This window comes from Lolium perenne, chromosome 1 (genome assembly GCF_019359855.2).
Source record: "Lolium perenne isolate Kyuss_39 chromosome 1, Kyuss_2.0, whole genome shotgun sequence".
NCBI lineage: Eukaryota > Viridiplantae > Streptophyta > Magnoliopsida > Poales > Poaceae > Lolium > Lolium perenne.
In genome coordinates this window covers 166,974,566-166,991,905 of record NC_067244.2, presented here as the reverse complement: position 1 = coordinate 166,991,905, position 17,340 = coordinate 166,974,566, and the positions used below count along the sequence as shown (strand labels likewise).

Sequence of the window (17,340 nt, the reverse complement as noted above, 5' to 3'; positions counted from 1 at the left end):
TGTAGATATCATCAATAATGTGGCATGGAACATAAGAAATTATCGATACGTCGGAGACGTATCACACGCCCGGTGGGACATTCTTCTACATCAACTGCATCGACATCTGCACCAGAGGTGGCGGAAGACCCAGTCACGTACGAAGATCTGACTGAGGAGCATAAGAAGAAGTATAACGAGCTTAAAGCTCTCTTCGAAGCCGACCTCATCGGCTCTTTCGAGAGGACCCGCACACATGACATTAGGTGGAAAGGGTTCTCAGCCGAGGGCGCCCTCGATGAGGTGGATCTGTCTACCGCTTCAGAAGAGTGCACCAGAGCTCTGCGTCAGGAAGTCAATTACATGGTGGCTCATTCGCTACACCGTCATTCTGAGAGCCTGGTGAACGCTTTCGAGCGCGTGGTGGTTCGCGTGGTTCAGGAGATCATGAAGCATCAGTACTCTCCGTCAGGACCTACCCTAGGGACTCACCAAGGAGAGATACCGTTCCATACCAGGCCGCAGCTGCCATTCTCGCTTGCAGCTCCAGAGCCGCCGGGTTCACCGGCGTACGTCGTCTACAAGATCGGTGGCGATCCTAGTGATTACCAGTTCTTGTATGAACCACCTAAGGAGATCTCGCACGGATACATGTGCACATACGTGCCGGATTGCATTAACTGGGTGCGCACGAACCAGATTGCAGCAGGAGGGATTTCTGGAACAGCAGGAGGGGTTTCTGGATCGGATCCCGAGAAGCAGGCGTGGCTAGCTAAATATGCCACCGCCACGAATCATCAAAGCTCAGCTCCCGCAGCTAACACCGTGGACCAGATCAGTGCAATCTTGAGAGACCAGTTCGGCATGGTGCCAAAGAGGAGGGCAATCGGCTATTCCAAGCCGTACCCCAACGAGTATGATTTGATTCCACTGCCGCCCAAGTATCGGCTCCCTGAGTTCTCAAAATTTAGTGTTGGGCATGATCTCAGCATCAGACCAGTTACGCGTAAGGTTTTTTGCGCAATCTCTCACAGGATCGGCTTTTGGGTGGTACACCTCGCTGCCACCAGATTCAATCCGGACGTGGAAGCAGATGGAAGAGCAGCTCCACATGCAATACCACTCAGAAGCTTCCGAGGCTGGCATTGCCGATCTGGCACAGGTACGACAGAAGCGTGGAGAGACGGTATCGGAATACATTCAGCGCTTCAGGACCGTCAGGAACCGATGTTATTCGGCTCGTTTGAATGAGAAGGAAGCAGTCGATCTGGCAGTGTTGGGTCTCGCGTCACCGATCAAGGACATGGCTTTCCAAGCGGAATACACTTCACTGGCGCATATGGTTCAGAAACTATCATTGTATGAGCAGCGCCACCCAGAATTGTACCAGGACAAATTCAAACGCCCGGTAATCCTGGTTGAGACAGAAGAGGATGAAGACTCCGCATGAGACCAGGAGGTAGCCGTGGCTGAATGGGCTCGGGGGGAAAACCCCGTGTCCTGCAAATGGGTGAAACCGCAAGGTCCTGCAAAAGGGTTTGACTTCGACGTAAGCAAAGCTGAGCAAATTTTCGATCTCTTACTCAAGGAGAAGCAGCTGAAGCTACCCGAAGGCCATAAAATCCCTACGGCGCAAGAGATGAACGGAAGGCCATACTGCAAGTGGCATCACTCGTTCACCCATACCACCAGCGACTACAAAGTGTTGCGTCAGCAGATCCAAATGGCGATAGAACAAGGCCGTCTGATTTTTAGCCAGTATGCCATGAAAGTGGACACGCAACCGTTTCCTGCCGTCAACATGGTGGAGTGCAATCAACCCGTGAGACGCCAGCCAGATTTCTCGTTCAGTATTAACATGGCAGGGCCTGTATACCACCCTGGTAGGGACAAAGAAGAGAGCACTCGTTCTCGTGGCAAGGAAAAAGAGGAGGCCGGCCCACGCGACCGGCCCCGATATGATGACAAACGGTATATCACAGAGGAACAAGTGAGAAATGTGCGGTACCAACGGCCACTCTCCGAGCATCTCCTTAACAAATATGAGCGCCAGTACGACCAACGCCGGCGATACGACGTAGACGACGAAAGAGACCGTCGGTCTAGTGTAGACAACAGAAAAAATCATCGGTATGATAGAGACGACGAAGGATATGAACGCCGCGCTAAGGAAAAGCCAAGAGAGCAGGAGGACATGGATAGACACTGGGATTGTCCTTTCTTTAAGCATTGCTGGGATTCAGGAATGAGCCGATTGCCTACAATCGGCAACTGCCCAGAATGTAGACAGAAGAAGAAGGACACAGGAGACGTGTCAGTATTCAAACGTCTAGGGCCTCTCCCATCTCGGAACAAGCAAACTGAGTCCTCTCGGGTGGAAGATCTCGAGAAGTTAGAAGATGAAGAAGATAGATACCACCGGCCAAGGTGGTGCCCTGATGGACTCAGTCACTCTCAAAAGCGTAGGGTTCAGCGACTACGTAGCTTAGAGGAAGCCGAGAGGTTATACCTGCACACGTTGAGGAAAGCGCGACCCGATCTGGCTGCGAAAATTCAGCAAACTTTGGACAAGGAGGGTCGTCCACAGAAGAAAGAGTGGCGCCCCAAACAAAAGAAAGCCGATGATAAGGCATCGGCTGGCACAAACATGGTGTTCATACTTCCGTCGGAATTTTGTGCTCCAAGAACAGAAGAGGCACCTGTAGCACAGCTTGACTGCGGCCCACGACCAGTTATCTTTGAAAAGCCGAGAGAAAAGAGCTACAGACATCTGAAGGCTCTGTACTTAAGAGGTTATATCAACGGGCAGCCTGTCAACAAGATGTTGGTTGACACGGGAGCGGCCGTCAATATAATGCCATACTCCATGCTACGTCGTCTGGGACGCTCTAGCGCCGATCTGATCAAAACGAACGTCACATTGAGCGACTTCAACGGCCAAGCCTCAGAAGCGCAAGGCGTTCTGAGCGTGGATTTAACTGTAGGCCAAAAAACCATCCCTACGTCATTCTTCATCGTCGACAGCAAAAGCACCTACGCTGTCCTGCTAGGGAGGGATTGGATTCACGCTAACTGCTGCATTCCATCCACAATGCACCAATGCTTGATACAGTGGGATGGAGATGAAGTAGAGGTCGTCCATGCAGATGACTCAGCCAAGATCTCAACGGCTAGAATGAACATTTGGGAAGCGGAAGACCAAGAGCCACTCTCTGGAGTCAGTTTGGACGGCTGTGAGCGCATCGAAGTGACAAAAAACAGGGTGAGGCTGGTCTTATCCACCGACCTGACAGTGTAACAAGACCAAAGTCAATGGACGTACATGGCAAGGCCGATCCCTGTGATCGGCCCCAAAAAATAAAAAGTAATGATCTCGCCTCGACCACGTCACGTAGTCGTGGTAACGGGACTCCTTCCCGTAGTAGAGCACGAACAAGTTGTAAACCTTCATTGAGCAATGCAATCAAAATGGGGGCCGATTCCAGCAATCGGCCCATATTATCCTCGCCATACGTTTTGCCTGTGTTTAACATCGATCTAGCAGGCGACGGAAAGCTAGGGTATGGGTTTACATCGGCTGATGAGTTAGAAGAGGTTGACATTGGTCCTGGGGATAAGCCACGACCAACTTTTATCAGCAAAAAGTTAGATCCGCATCTGAGGAGCCTGATGATAGCTCTGTTGAAAGAATACCCAGATTGCTTTGCATGGGATTACACAGAGATGCCTGGGTTAGACAGGAGCATCATTGAGCATCGGCTCCCTCTCAAGAAAGGATTTCGGCCGTTCCAGCAACGTGCACGTCAGATGAAGGCCGATATTCTAGAAGAAGTCAAGAACGAGATCCAGAAAATGTTGGACGCCGGGTTCATCAGGCCATGCAGGTATGCTGAATGGATGTCTAGTATCGTACCTGTACAGAAAAAGGACGGCCGATGGCGTGTCGCCATAGATTTTCGAGATCTCAACAGAGCTACTCCAAAGGATGAGTATCCAATGCCGGTGGCAGAAACATTGATCAATGCAGCTGCTGGTCATAAGGTGTTAAGTTTCATGGATGGCAATGCCGGCTACAACCAAATTTTCATGGCTCCTGTTCAGGTACAATTCCTGGAACAGGATGACTGGAGAGCCGATATCTTCAATTACTTGAAAGATTCGGCTCAGGGGGCACCTAAACGGATAAGGTACAAGGCCATGAAATATGTCCTTATGGGAGATGACATGTTCTACAGGATTTTGGAAGGGTTACTTCTCAAATGCCTGGGATCAGCCGAGTCGAATCGGCTCTTACACGAAGGCGCCTGTGGAACTCACCAGTCGGCTGCATACATGCTCGAGCAGCTGGACGGTGTTAAATTCCCAGTAGCTGTCAATGGTCAACATCTCAAGAAATATTTCCCAAGCATGTGGGATGACGGACAGTGAAATATGGGGGCCGATGCATAAAATCAGCCAGTAAAAATTTACAGCTGATGCACAGACATCGACTTCAGACTAAAAAAAGCCGATGCACAGCCATCGACTCTAGAGGTACAAGCTCAATTGAGCAGTTATCAGTTTACATAGAGAGGCTCTACTGTAGGAATGCCTCGAGGGCATGGAGTGCGTCAGCACGGACACGATCCACCTCGGCGATCTCGGCCTCATCATCTTCGTCCTTGTCTGTCACCAGCTGTCTGTTCAGGGCACGTATTTCGGTCAGATCAGTCTTCAGTTCAGCTTTGAGGCCTTCTGCTTCCTCTTGGGAGCGGGCAATTAGAGCTTCCTTATCTTGGATAAGCTGTTTGGTTACCCTGACCCTCTCTTCAAGGTCCTCCAGTTCCTTGCGCAGGGTCTCAAGTTCGGTGCTGCTGACAGTGGTATCAGTTTTGGCGTCCAAGCTAGCCTTTTTCTCATTAAGCCGTTGACACTTGTCTGCAATATCGGCTTTCAACGGAAGCTGGGCGTGGCGTAGGTCGATTCTCTGACGAGCCAACTTCACCCTTGACCTGAAGGCTGACAGAGTTACAACTGGCCAGAGTTTCACCTGCAATGTCACCGGGAGATGGGGCTGAATGTCTTCAAGAATGCCCTTCACTTCCTCGGGGTTTTCAACCAATGTCTCAATTGAGGAGGAGAGCAAGGCCTGGAGACGCTGGAGTTGACCATGGGTAGTGCTGGGTCCTGGCTCTTCAGTTGCCCTGGAAGTAGCTGGCTCGATGGATTCAGGGTCGAACGTTAGCAAGCTTGAGAGGTCACAACCCTGACAAACAAACAAGGACAGCGTCAGTATGCAGCAAAAGAGAAGAGTAGAGCCAAGGGAAAGGAGTGTACCTCTCCTAAGACCAGAGGGACAACCGATGATGAGATGATCGGCTTTTGCGTTTCTGCAGTGGGCTTGGCCAAATTAGCAACTTTGTCAGCTACACTTTTAGAGGTCGCTAGGTCCAGGGTGGCGGATGGCATCAGTACCTCCTCGACTTCCCCACTGGATGTGTCATCAGTCTGCAAAGGAAGGGGTTAGCCAATGCGAGCAGCGAAGGGTTAGCATGAAATATGAGCCGAGGAAAGTATGGAGGGTAATTACGTTTGAAACCTCCTGGGTTGATGAAGAGGCTTGCGGTTCCTTGCGAGCTCTCTTGATGCATCGGCTCTTTGTGCGTAGCCCTGCTTTGATTGGAGCGTGGGAAGCAGCAGGTTCAGGAGCTGACCTTTTCTTGGAAGCCGACGGTGGCAAGTCTGGCTGGCTCTGCGTGGTGGTTTTCCCAGAATTGCCCGAGCTCAAGTCCCTTCGACTGGACTGTGTGTCCTCGCTGGAGTTCTCTTCACTAGAGGCCTGTAAAAGAAATACAAGTATGTTGCAGAAGCCTAGAAGGATAGATGAAATTAGCCAAGGCATGGATCAGCTTACGTGCAAACTTTCTTGAGCGGGAGTAGGGTTTTGGCACTTCAAGGTCTTCCTGGCAGCTACTTTCCTTACTGCTTTTCTCGCCTTGATTGAGGCTCGGGGGGCAGCTGGCCCAGAAGATGCTTTGCTCTTGGGAGCCGATTTTGGCGAAATCGGCTGGCTCTGCATCACAACCTTCTTCAAGGGTGGTGAGCTCTTGCAGAAGAGAACCACCGGAGCTGGTGGGAGGAATTTGAAGGGGGAGCCGTCAGCTTGCACAGGTTCTGGACCATCTTGTTGCTGCAAGGAAACAGAGCTAGGTTACAAACAATCATTGTGAGCCACTGCAAGAAATTTGTGAGTAGTGGTACCTGTTCTGCAGGGATATCATATTCAGCATCAAGTTGTTTCAACAACGGTCCTAGAGCTCTCCTGAAGGCATGGGTCTTCCACATTGACCACCAGGTCTCAAAACCATCGGTTGACGAGGTGAAACGGAGGTTGTGAGGGATTGGAATAGCTAGAGCATCAAAGAAGGAGTAACACCTCTGGCCGGTGAGGACATCAGGTAACTCAGCTCTGCTTTCTGTCAAGTGGTGGAGGAAGAAGTGTGGAGACACCTGCCCAAGGCCAAACTGCCGGGCTACTATGACCGGCTGGTAAGACTCATAACCAGGTTTGATGATCCTGTTAGAGGTGCTCATGCCAACTGTGAGGAAGCAAGGTCGGATCATGATGGAATACAAGTGCCGAGTGCTGGGGTCATCGGCAAAGCTGTCCAACCTGAAGGAGACTGGATTTTCAAAATTTCCAGATTCAGTGTAAGGAAAGAACAGGGGATTGTCCAGGCCTTGGAAGAAAATCCCGAACCACTCTGATGCTTCCTTGGGGATCAGTTTGCTACCTGGAAAGCTATATAGAGCTTGGCCGTAGCTAGTGCATCGGATCTGCTTCCCATTAGCATCTGGGAAGGTGCAAGTGGCCAAAGGTGGAGAGTTTGGGATCTGGTTTTGGAAGTACAGCTGAGCCCATAGCTGAATAAACCACCAGGGCCCCCCTGTTTTGACTGTCTTTTGGGAGAACAGGTTGACAGACATCAGTTGGAGATACCGATAGACCTCTCCAAGGAACAATTTACCGATGCCAAGTTGGGTGCCTTTGGCAAGTTCATAGGCCAGGGAAAGGTAATTCTTGGTTGGAGCAAGTGAAGGGCCACAGAATATGAAGTGTTCCAACCAAAAGTTCAGGAAGGCCGTGTGTTCTTTCTCTGTTACAGGGCCTTTGGTTTTCATGTGGCGTCTAAGGTAGGCACCCCAGTTTGTACACTCTGTTTTGGAGGAGAGTGTGAAAGGAACCTTTGGCAGCATAAAAGCAGAAGGGCTTGGGGATGCAATATCTAGACCGGTGATCGTGGCTACATCTAGAAGAGTTGGTGTCATGGGGCCATGGCCAAACATGAAGCAATTCAGAGCATCAGACCAAAAGTAGCCGATGGTTTTCAGAAGGTTTTCATGTTTCTCAAGGGGAGACAGTGATAATGATAAAGCATCGGCTATTCCTATAGTTTCCCAGGTGGCTTGGTGAGTTCTGGATACTCTATTGTACCATGACACCCAATCTTCAGGAGGGTTAGGTCAGGCTCGTAAGCAGTCGGCCCAAGAGGTTAGATCTAAGTTTTGGTTCACAAAGGGAATTCTATTGGCCTCGCATGAAATCAAATGGGCAGGACTCTCGGAAGAACGGGGGCCAAGACAAAGAGAATTTGGGAGAGAAGGATGCAGCAGCAGAATGTCTGATACCTAAAATTAATAACGGAATAAGACATTAATTCAGGTGTTTGCTGTTAATTCTAACACTATGCTCGGATGGCGAGGAGCGGTTGAGGATTACCTTCAGGCCAGAGACCGTAGCGTTGGCGTTGGATGATTCCGCCATTGGATTCGCTGCGGAGTTGAATCTGCGCGATTGAGATCTAAGAATCGCGTGGCCGTGAGTTGGATCTATTCGAGCGGCGATTTGGGGATCTGAGTTTACTCTCTCAGACGAAGGTTGCAGGTTACCGTTTGAATAGGCAACTGATTTGGCCTTACACGCGTTTTATGGTAAAGGCCGATGCGCTGCCATCGGCTCTTTGCGCGTTGACTTGCTTTGACAATCGGCAAAATTGATATGAAAGCAAAATCGACATAGAAACGCTTTCTTCATTAATAAAAGGGGTTTCTTACAGAGAAGAGCCGATTGCTCAAGAAAGGAAGAACAAAGGAAGAGCCGATTACTACTACTAGTCCTACGCTAGTAGTCCCTAATCTAGGGGCCGTCGCTGGCCTCGTCGTCGCCGTCGTAGCTGTCGTCGGCGCTGCTGCCGGCGAGCTCCTCGTCGCTGCTGCCGTAGCCCTCGGCAGGGGCTTCTTCCTCCTCCTCATCGTCGTCGTCGTCGTCCTCCGACCCGGCGCGGAAGCGTTTCGCCGGCGGCTCGTCGGAGGAGGCGTCGTCCTCCTCTTCTTCCTCCTCGTCGTAGGAGGTGAAGCTGGCCCAGGAGTAGAGATCGTCCTCGCTCTCCGCCTCCAATCCCCCGTCGACGAGGAACCGGAGGTCCGCCTCCCCGTCGGTCAGGGATAAGTCATCGTCTGACCCGATGACGGTCAGGGGTGCGTCGTTCACCCTGACGGTGAAGTCCCACTCCCTCTCGTCCCAATGCTCGGGAGCCTCCTTCTCGTACTGCGCCATTTGGTCGTACTCTAGTATCGGCTCGTTGGAGGAGGAGGACTGGAAAGAAAGGCCCGATGAGGAGGAGGAGGAAGAGGAAGACATGGTTGCAGAGGAGAGGGCTTTTTGCCGATGGCTAGTACAGAGCAAGGGGATGAAGAGGCGAACTGCTCGGCGCGGTTAAATAAAAGGGGATATAGTGGAGATTTAATACTACAGCGGTTTCTGAGGAAGTGGTGCCAAAAAACTGTCAAATCGTGCAGAGAAGTTGAGAAGGCAAGGCATCATGATGAAGGATACTGTGACGGTTCTGCTCTGCCACGACGTGACCCGACGAATAAAAAACAGAGTGGTTTTGGAATTATCATTACCAAAACCAGGGGGGCATGTGTTATCACCAGATTTTAACCAAGTCAGAGGTGGGCCGTGATTGAGATGGGCTTAGAGAATATGCGTGGAAAATATTCATGAATCGGCCTTGTATAAGAGTTTGGCTAGATTGCCCGTGTATCTGTAAATTATAGTAGGTTACGTGTCGGTTAGAATTAAGAGATAGAGTTTAGCTCGTACACGGTTGGGATTATTCCCAAGTTAGAAAGTCTACGGACTATAAATATGTATCTAGGGTTATTGAGGAAGAAGGATGATCACGTTCGCAACAAACCAATCTAGGCGCATCGCCACCCCTTGTTTCGAGGGTTTCTTCCGGGTAAGCGCCATGCTGCCTAGATCGCATCTTGCGATCTAGGCAGTATCAAGTTTATTCGTTGTTCATGCGTTGCTCGTACTGAAGCCTTGTTGATGGCGAGCAACGCCGTTATCATAGATATGTTAGGGTTAGCATCGGTATTATCTTGATGTATTCGCTTAGTTATGCTATCCCTAGATATCTAGCTGCCTTTACATCTATTTTAGGTGCTAGGGCAGCACCTCGCTTAGTCTTTATTTAGTAGATTCGATCCGTTATGATCGTTCCTTGTTTTTCAAGGATTAGTTTGATATCTGCATAGTTAGGCCTTGCAAACGGGTTGAATGATCCAGTAGTGCGTAAGGTATAGTTTGCTGATCCTAGAGGGGATGTTCCGGGAATCAACTCTACGTTGGTTTTTAGGCCTTGTCTAGGGCTGGTTTTCTATTATCTTTCGTATCTCCCAGGCTCAACTACGTGTAGGATGTTCCGGTTATGCGGTGAAAACCCTAGATCGTCGTAAATCGTTTTAACTTAGTATTGATTAAGCAGGACCACCATGTTATCGTAGATCCTATACGAATCATGGGTGGATCGGCTCCTTGAGCCGATTCACAGGATAACCTGAGAGCCGATCGAGGCTCGTATTTAATGTTTACATGTATGCCATGCAGGAAACTAGTCGAAGCAATCCATCACCTTCCTGACCAGGTATAGGTCAGGTGGCACGCCCTTGCACCAGCTTGGACGTGTGCCGGAGCATTGCGGGCCGTCGCCCGAGGGACCAGGGCCCACCAGCAGTCCTGGGAGCCTCCCGGATCTACGTGTTGCACGTCGCTGCTCGCCGGTGGGTTTTGGCAGGCAACAGTAGGAATACTAAGGCTAACAAATCTAAAATAGTTTCTAGATGAATGACATGTTTAGAAATAGCAGAGGTTTTGGTGACTTGGCTAAGCATTCTCATATTGCCGATTGTTGTAAAGATTATAATTTAGATTTTATAGCTATTTCCGAGACGGGTAAGAGGAATTATTCACAGATCTTGCTTCATTGGTTATCCGGTGGAATAGACTTTCTGTGGTTCTCCCGCCCTCCTCGGGTAGGTCTGGGGGCATGTTACTTGCCGTTCGGAAAGATACCATGAAGGTCTTTGCTAGTTCGGATGGAGAGTATCACATTAAACTTGACATTCAGAACAAGGCTAATGACTTTATTCGGACTCTCGTCGCCGTGTATGGTGCAGCTCAGGATAAATTTAAGGCCGATTTTCTCAGGGAGATGGTTAATCTTGCGAAGGATAATCCGTATCCAATCATTATCGGAGGGGATTTTAATTTTCTACGATTCCCTCACGAGAAGAGTAGAGGCCATTTTGATGGTCATTAGCCATTCTTGTTTAATGTTGTCATTGACAGTTTAGACTTGAAAGAGGTTTCAATGACTGGTCGGCAGTTTACGTGTGCCAACAGTTTACCTGTGCCCACATACGAAAAACTAAATCGGGTGTTAATGGACACTGAATGAGAGGATAAATATCCTATGGTATCTATTCGCGCACTAGAACGTATTGAAAAACTATCGGACTATGCTTCTATCTTTTTAACTACCGGAATGCCTAGACCCAAGTTTGAACTTGGATGGCTACATCGGGAGGGTTTTCAGGATATGGTTAAAAGGGTTTTGGACAGACCGGTTTCGGGGAGTTCACCCATTCTAAAGTGGAATAAAAAGATGTGTGCTATGCACAAACACCTCTCGAGATGGGCTGCTCATGTTGCCGGTATCCTGAAAAAAGAAAATACACAGTTATCATCATCTATTATAGAAAACGTATTCATTCTCTTATACAGGATGAGGGGCTGATTGAGGGCCATGAGCAACTCAAATCTTACATTATGAATTATTACAAGTCTTTTTGGTCCTCCTGAAGAGAACTCTTTCTATCTCGATGAGGCCATAACAGACGACATACCCCAAGTGTCTATGAAAGAAAATGGGCTTCTAACAGCTCCTTACTCGGAGGAAGAGGCACAGAAAGCCATTTTCCAAATGGAACGTAATGAAGCACCGGGTCCGGATGGTTTCCCTGCACATCTTTATCAAACTTTTCGGGAGACTATTAAGGGGGACCTTCTAGAGATGTTTAGTTTTCTTCATGCAGGACAGCTAAAACTATTTTGTCTAAATTTGGTGAAGTAATCTTGTTACCAAAAGTTAATGAGGCAGAGAGGATCCAATAGTTTCGACATATATGCTTATTAAATGTAAGTTTCAAGATTTTCACAAAAGTGGCCACTATTATACTAAATACGGTGGCAGATCATGTGGTTCAGCCTTCGCAAACCACTTTTATGCAAGGAAGAAATATTCTTGATGGAGTGGCGGTCTTGCATGAGACGGTACATGAAATGCATACTAAGAAGTTACATGGGGTTATTTTAAAATTAAATTTTGAAAAGGGCTATGATAAGGTCAAATGGTCTTTTCTATAGCAGACTCTTAGGATGAAAGATTTTTCTCCTGAGTGGCGAGCGTTGATTAATGATTTTGTGTCTGGAGGAAGTGTGGCCATCAGGGTAAATGATGACACAGGACATTACTTCCAGACACGGAAAGGCTTGCGGAAGCGATCCTTTATCGCCAATGCTATTTAATATTGTGGCGGATATGCTAGTTATATTGATCGAACGTGCTAAGTTTGATGGTCAGATTGAAGGTGTAATACCACATCTGGTTGATGGTGTTTTATCAATCCTTCAGTACGCCGACCAATCCTTCAGTACGCCGACGATACGATTCTTTTTAAGGACCATGATCTTGAAAAATCTCACAACCTAAAATTGATTTTGGCGGTCTTCGAGCAACTTTCAGGTCTAAAAATTAATTTCCATAAGAGCGAATTGTTTTGTTTCGGCGATGCCCAGGATGAAGCAACTCTTTACGCGGAGTTGTTTGGTTGTGGACAAGGCCAGTTTCCTATTCATTATTTGGAGAGTCTGATTCATTACCGGAGACTTACAAATGCTGAATGGAAAATAGTTGAGGAAAGACTACAAAAGCGTCTTAGTAGTTGGAAAGATAAATTACTGTCCCTAGGAGGAAGATTGGTACTCATTAATTCAGTATTGATAAACATGGTACTGTATATGATTTCTTTCTTTCTTTTACCAAAAGGAGTCCTACAAAAACTCGATTACTATCGATCGAGATTCTTTTGGCAAGGGGATAGTGAGAAAAAGAAATATCATCTGGTTAAATGAAGCATAGTTTGTAGACCCAAAAACCAAGGGGTCTTGGAGTACATGATCTTCAGGTCAAAAACTCAGCTTTACTAGGTAAATGGTTGTTTAAACTCCTTACTGAGGAGGGGGTTTGGCAAACTATGTTGAGAAGAAAGTATATCGGTTCCAAAACGTTATCCCAAATGGTCTGGAAACCCGGGGATTCACATTTTAGGGCTAGGTTAGTGGCGTTGAAGAAATTCTTCTTTTGACATGGTACTTTCTCCATTAATGATGGAACACAGATACGGTTTTGGAAGGATATTTGGTTAGGCATGCCCCCTATGTGAACAGTATTAGTATCCTGCTTTGTATATTATTGTTTGTCGTAAAAGTGATACCATTGCTACAGTAATGGCTACCTCACCTCCGGATGTGACTTTCAGACTGGATTTGTATGGTCCACAACTAGTAGCATGGAACTCCTTACTTGTTCATTTGGAGGATATCCATCTATCGAACGCACCTGACGAATTTCGATGGAATCTACATGCCAATGGAAAATTCTCGGTAGATTCCCTATACCTCCAATCAGATACACCAGTTGATAAGAACAAGAAAATTTGGAAGATGAGAATACCGTTAAAAAATAAAAAAAAATTGCATGGTATCTTCGTCGTGGGGTTATTCTCACCAAAGATAATCTTGTTAAGTGGAATTGGCATGAAAGTACTCAGTGTGTTTTCTGTCATCAAGATCAAGACGAGACTATTAAACACTTGTTCTTCCAGTGCCATTTTGCTAGATCTATATAGTCGATCATCCAAGTAGCTTCCAACCTTTCTCCCCCGACTAGTGTTGCCAACGGTCTTTGGCTTGGCTTCATGGTATCGATTTAAGGTTTAGAAAACTTATTAGGATGGGTGCGCTTGCAGTTATCTGGGTGTTATGACTATGTAGAAATGATAAAATCTTTAATGATAAAAATTGGTCTATCTTACAGGTTATTTACAGATGTACCGGTATTCACCGTTTATGGTCGCCTCTTCAGCGAGTGGAGAACCGCGACCTCTTTACGGAGGTCTGTACACGATTGGAGGCTATAGTGAGAGATACTTTTTCGATACATGGCTGGCCGCATAATCTGCGGATTGGAGCTCCTCCTGTTTCATAGGCGTTTTACATTTTCTCGTTACGACATGTATTTTGCTTTTCTTGTTTTTTCATGAACACTTAGAAAACTTTTAAACGGTGTGCATCCTGGTTATGCAGAGGTTAGGTGTAATTATTTGGTTCAAGTAATAAAAGCGCTCATTATCGAAAAAAGACCACCAAGTGCTCATGCACGAGTCATTAGCACCAACATAAGCTTTATTTCAGTTTGTCATGTCATTAATAGAATGCTACAAGAAAATGGTGAGCCGTGCAACGCAATGCCCACATACCCCACTGACTATTCTCGGTCCAGCCGGCTGTCTATTCTCGGTCCAGCCGGCCTTGCAGCGTTTGCTATGGTGAGACGATGATGCTGACTGCAAGACCGTGGTGGCGCATGTTGGTGGGCGCAAAGTTCTAGTGGAGTCTTACAGATTGACCGAGGATGTGTTTTTTTGGAGGGGTTGGGAGAAATCCTTGTCGGCTTGTCGGCTCTGACGCAGCGACGCATGCGGGCGCCGCTGCTCCTTCTTGAAGAGCGTCGGGTGTACCCCTTCCCCACTACCCTCCATGTATCAGGAGAAATCCTAGGACCAGTCACGTCGTCATTATCGTATTCCTTCTTGAAGGTGTTGCTTGGTACACGACGTCAGTGGCATAGGAACATGGTGGGACTTCTCTGAAGGGCGCATCGGTTGCAGGTCACCATCGCTTTTGTCGATCTAGCGTTGTTGGCCTTAGTTTATTTTTATTTCTCTTGTTTCTTTCTCTTGGGCGTATTTGTGTTGTTTGTCCTAGCAGGATTCTCGCAGTTGTATTGTGTGGTTGCTATATTAATATATCGGGAGGAAAGCCTGTTTCAAGGAATTTGTTGAAAGGTGCTGAACATTCCTTGGTGTAACATTCAGAACCAATGATCAAAATGTAATATCCTGCCCTCATAGAATAGTTTGTGTTGCGTCACAACAATACAACACGACTAGGCCTAAAGCAACAGATAGCTTGCAACGATGGCAAGATGTGTATCTACGGTCAATGCCCCACAACGTCCCCACGTCTAATACTTTTTTTTTTTCCTCTTGGGATCTACCATGTCCTTTAACTCGTCCCCACATCCCCGGCCTATTCATCTCAACTCCCGATTCCATTCTCCCCAAGTCCATCATAACCCTAGCCGCCATGCACCATGAACGAGATCATTTCAACAAATCAGGCCGTCGAACAGCCATCGATCTCCCATCCTCTCCGGCTACCCCATGCCTCGACCCTCCTAATGTTCTGTTGGTGTCGCTGCTCGACAACCATACTAGGCGGCGGCCACGCGCTGGAGGCGGTGGCGGGGGAGGGATGGGACACAGAGAAGCGGCCGGGCAGCGAAGCAGAGCACCGGGGAAAGGCGGACCAAGCGAAATCCAGGTACGAGTTGTGTTTTCCCCTTTTAGATTGATGTCTCCAAGTTCATCTTCTGCAACCGCGCGGTAGATACAGGCGAAATTTGTCCTGCATGGCAAGTTGTTCAGCCATCAGGCTGCTCTTAGCCTCTCTCACCAGTCTCGTAGATCGCATGTAAGTAACGCCCTCTCCCTGTCTCTTGTTTTCGGTCAGATCGGATGCTAGTTTTGATCTGAAAAGATGAAATAATGTGTAACATATCGCAACCACGAATGATTTATCTTGTGACCGCTGGTTGTTACTTGGAGCAATTGTCTTTCAGTGTTGGATAGTGTTTTTCGTTGCAGTTCTAGTATTTTAGTTGGATTTAATAACAGAGTATTACTTGTTTTCATTGGTAGCAGATTAATCATGAAGCCCACTGTTAACAAGGCACTTCTCCGTGCCCCATCACAATAATATCTCGCACTTTGAAACTGAAAACTACCATGCAGTAAGTGTTGTCCATTGGTTAGTTCTGTGGCAACCACTTCTTACCTTTGTACTGGTGATTGCACTCTTTATTCTTCACGGGTTAACATACTCTTCTTTGTATTCAGCTACATGCAGTGGTAACTAGTAAGGTCATATGTTTTCTAATTCGCTGATCAGCCCATCTGCAGAAGTAAAGGGGAGCTTTCCTAATCTCTGTTTTTATTTTGCTGATTTACAATATAACATCAGCACATCACAGTGCGTGCAACTGGTACTTCGCACTTACAAAGGGCAACTTAGTTTTTGATACTGCATGTCCACTCGGATGGTCAGTCTGACAATATATATGACTTGTAGTGAGTGATAATATCTATGTTCAAACTTTAGAACTCTAATGATTTTGTAGAACTTGTTGTGGAGCTGGAGCGGTAGATCTGATCACGGTAGGAGCTTCATTAAACCTGAAATTACATGATTTGCTTTGGAAAACCTACAACTGAAGGAGGACCTTCAAAGATTTTACCCGTGATATCCAATCACTTAAACTGATGCTAATATGTTTCGTAGCTTGATGACTTGAACTTTGTAGGTTGCAGTCATTTGTTAATGAAGAAGAGAAAGAAATAGTCACTTGTTGAACAAGAAGAGCTGGAAACGATGCATCAGCATATTATTGTTTTACAAGATCAGGTATCCACTTTCATGACATGTCGGGTAGGTTCATCCACCGGGTTCATCTATAACTATTTTTAGCCAGATCGAAGCACGTGTAAGATTTCAGGTCAGGCTTTTGTGCTGTAAATCTGTGATTAATTAATCCTATTGCCAGACTAGCATGTGATGGAGGCTAGATAGTTGAGACTTGAGAGGCACTGACATGATTGGGCTAAATCTAGATGCACGCCGAAGTGGTTGTGCAAATGTTTTAAGGCACAATGGGTCTGATTTAAGCAGTCAGACTGTTGTAGCTAGATTAAGCTTAACTATCATAGCCGAACTCAAAAGGAAGTGTATGTCGTGCGACCACCTAGAGATGGCTTAATTGTTTGGTTATGGCGTCCAGACCTGATCAATGTTATAGACGTACTGTACAATTTGTCGAGACAAGATACACATGAAAATAAAATGATTTACGAAAACATGGGTATTTTGAGGACCTAGCGTTAGCATTTTATTGCAACATCCTTTTCGTGACGGAGAGACTATATGATATATTAAAACTAATTTTTTATAGCATACTAAAACTACTTTATTATAAAAACGTGTGTTGCACATACACGCTACCTAGTGATTACAGGTACATAAATTTTGTTATATCTCCTTTTATTAGCTTCACTTGATGTGAATGATATTAATGTCTTTGACATTAATTTAATTCTGATTACATTTTTTCTTAATACTAATCTATTTCTATTCTAGTTTTGTTTCCTGATGATGGGCATGAGCAAACCAATCCTTACCTTTTGTTTTTCTAACAGACATGCACTAAAGTATTCTTGAATAGCCTATCAAACAGAGACAAGGACGTTGCTCTTGCTACAATTGTAAGCTGTGGTCCAAAACATAAACTTGGTGCTGAAATTACAAACCAGGTATGGCTGTACATGTCAATGCCACACTTGTCAAAATTGAAGATTTGGTACCGAAGCAAAATTTTCACTGAAGGAACTAAAATTGCATGGCCATCAACCTTTGTACGTGACTATTTTACCGTCTCGCTACTTGCATCATCTAATGTTTCTTCCACTGTTGTGTTAACAATTTGGCCTTTGTCCTTGTAGATTCAAAAGATAAATGGATGATGATATGGGTGACAACAAGTTGAATGGAAGGAGAACAATGTTGTTGTTGTTGTT

The 17,340-nt window shown here is 46.5% G+C and overlaps 1 long non-coding RNA gene across 1 annotated transcript; it reads left to right on the top strand.

Moving 5' to 3' along the window:
* Window positions 1–14,738: 14,738 nt before the first annotated feature.
* On the top strand, window positions 14,739–17,075 carry LOC127311732 (uncharacterized). The gene is made up of 3 exons (XR_011744477.1): window positions 14,739–15,034; window positions 15,415–15,503; window positions 15,610–17,075. It is a non-coding gene; the product is annotated as an uncharacterized lncRNA (long non-coding RNA).
* Window positions 17,076–17,340: the final 265 nt, after the last annotated feature.